We start from the raw sequence: 2,954 nt of genomic DNA on the forward strand, positions 1-2,954 counted from the left end.
TGGCAAGAGAGAGGTTTTCTGACCTCCCATGGAGCTAAAATACAGCATGGTCCCCTCATACAAGCTCTGTTAGATGCAATACACTTGCCTACAGCAATAGCAATCATGAAGTGCAAAGCACATACGAAAGTCACTGACACTATTTCCCAGGGTAACGACCTGGCAGATCGAACCGCCAAACTTACAGCACAGACTCAAACAGACATTCCAGCTGACACGACAAAGACTGAAGTACCATCACTGACGAATTGTATGACAGTCAGGGATCCCTCACAAGATGTACTCGACATACAGACACATGCCACTCCAGACGAAATCAAGAAATGGACTGAACAAGGAGGGGTCCAGACAGATCAGGGATGGATGACAAAAGGCAAAGCCACATGGTTTCTCCCCGACTCCATGGTTCAAGTTATCATAAATACAGCACATAGTCCAGCACACTTAGGAGACAAAGCCATGTTAGATAGTATACAGAACATCTAGTTCAACAAGCATTTACGTGCAGCAGCAAAACAGAAAGTGCGTACCTGCATGATCTGTTGTCAGTTCAATTCAGGTAAAGGCATTCCCGTGGAACAAGGTGGATTTCATCCTCCTGACCACCCTTTTGAAGTCCTCCAGATGGATTATATTCAGATAGATAGATGTCGAGGATTCAAGTCTGTCCTCGTAGTTGTATGTGCCCTATCTAGATGGACAGAAGCGTACCCAGTCTCAGATTACACTGCTGTGACCACTGCCAAGCAGTTGGTCCGTGAATTTTTCCCGCGATACGGCTTGCCCCGTGTCGTGTACTCAGATAATGGACAGCCATTCTCTTCTGAATTAATGAAACAAGTATCTCTCCTGTTAGGGTACCAGTGGAAATTCCATTGCGTACGACATCCAGAGGCAGCAGGCCTCGTAGAGAGACACAATCAGACTCTCAAAGCCAGATTAGCGAAGGTCTGTGCAGAAAAAGGCGTGGAGTGGATGGTAGCCTTACCGGTTGCCCTCTTCTACATGCATATGGTAGCTCATTCCAGAACCGGACTATCCCCGTACGAGGTGGTTTTTGGTAGACCGCCGAATATGTGGGGTACGCCTATGCCGCGCAAAATCACCAATGTTGACAGTAATATGCTGACAGATTACCTGGCTTCCTTGATGTCTGCACTACTTTCTTGTCGTTCACAGGTTGCTGCTGCATTCCCGGACAACACCCAGGTGAAGAGCCACGAAATTGTTCCAGGAGACCTGGTGTTTGTCCGCAACTTTGACCGTTCAAGCCCCCTGGAGCCCCGGTGGCGTGAGCCGAAGCTGGTGTTGCTAACAACGAGGACCGCCGTCAAGGTCGAGGGCCGCAAAGGATGGCTCCACGCCCATCATGTTAAACGATTCCATGGACTTGGCCCGGTAAAGGATTCTGAGGACTGTTCCGCAAAGGATTCTGAGAACTGTTCCGATATTGACACTAAACTCCCTTTGCTAGAAAAGACTCCGCAACAAAACTATAGACAAAAACTACGGTCTAGTAAGTCAGACAGCATTTAATTGTTTAAGTCCCCCTTGGGTGAAGTGGTTAGACAGGTTCCTGACATGTATAAGATCGTAGACCCCATCAGTCAGAGAGATAGGCGGACAAAAATGCAAGAAAAATACTACAAAAACTTGCGCAGTAGATGCATAATAACTCTGATCATTATGTTTTTTCTAAGTATATTGATTATATGTATAAGCTTGACACTACATGTTTTCTTTCCTCCTCTTGGTTCACATATACATTCTTTTTTCAATGACACTGTAGAGCACACATTCAGTGACCTGCCACCTCACGAACTATCCTATCGACTAGCACTGCGCAACAACACTTTCATTCGTATGTTACACCATTCTCACCAGACCAGCAATGTAACAGATTGCTGGGTATGTGGCCGACTCCCACCTTACCAGAAAATGAAGGGAGCCCTGCCCCTCTTTCCTTATCCGTTTTCGCACAATGGTTCGTGCGGAGCATGGTTTGCTTTAATGTCATCACTAGACAGTAAGTCCACAGTTTCCCAGGGCGATTGGATATGGGGAGACTTGAATACAGTTATGAATAAGGCATGTTTTCCAGACAAGGACGGTCTTCCCCAAAGGAAAGGGACCGATCTAGAAAATGAAGTGTATGAATTAGGGAATGTTTCCCTCAACCTCATGGTTCTGAACGTCCAGTCCGAGACCAATACAGGTTCACCGTTTATAACAGTCTCCCAGTGAATTATGCGTTAGGAAAAATGGTTCAGTACACCTAGGACACAGTGATTGTAATACTGTGGTCGAATTCAGTGATAAAGGAAAGTCTACTTTCAAAGCTTCCCGCCATTCCTATTTTATTTGTGGTCAGACAGCTTATGTACGTCTGCCCTTAGACTGGGGTGGAACGTGTTATATTGCATTCCTACTGCCACCAGTTTTTCTAGCCCCATCCGATTATCATCGAGACTCCCGACTTGTACATGTTAGACATAAGAGGGACCTTCCTCCAGTTATCGATTACACTGAGTCAGCGTGGGACCAGTACAAGGATTACATTAAAGGATACTTCTGGTTCATAGGTCCCGTCCAAAATAGTAAAATAATACGCAGGTTAACAAGAACTCTTGAAGCAGTAGTGAACGAAACTACTTCTGCCTTAGGTAACTTAACCGAGGAGCAGTCTGCTATGAGACTTGTTGTTCTTCAGAATCGCCTTGTTCTTGACGTCATCCTGGCCGATAGGGGTGGAGCTTGTAGAGTGATCGGCTCCAGTTGTTGTGTGTTTATTCCTAATAACGCACCATCAGTGTATGCAGCTATAACAAGACTCCATAAGATAGCCCGTGAATTGCATCAGGACCCATGGTCTTGGTCCGGCTGGCTCTGGAGTGTAACAGCAGGATGGGGCTGGACCGTACTGTCATTTCTAGGGATGATACTGCTCATACTAT

The sequence above is a fragment of the Lissotriton vulgaris genome, chromosome 8 (genome assembly GCF_964263255.1).
Source record: "Lissotriton vulgaris chromosome 8, aLisVul1.2, whole genome shotgun sequence".
Taxonomy (NCBI): Eukaryota; Metazoa; Chordata; class Amphibia; order Caudata; family Salamandridae; genus Lissotriton; species Lissotriton vulgaris.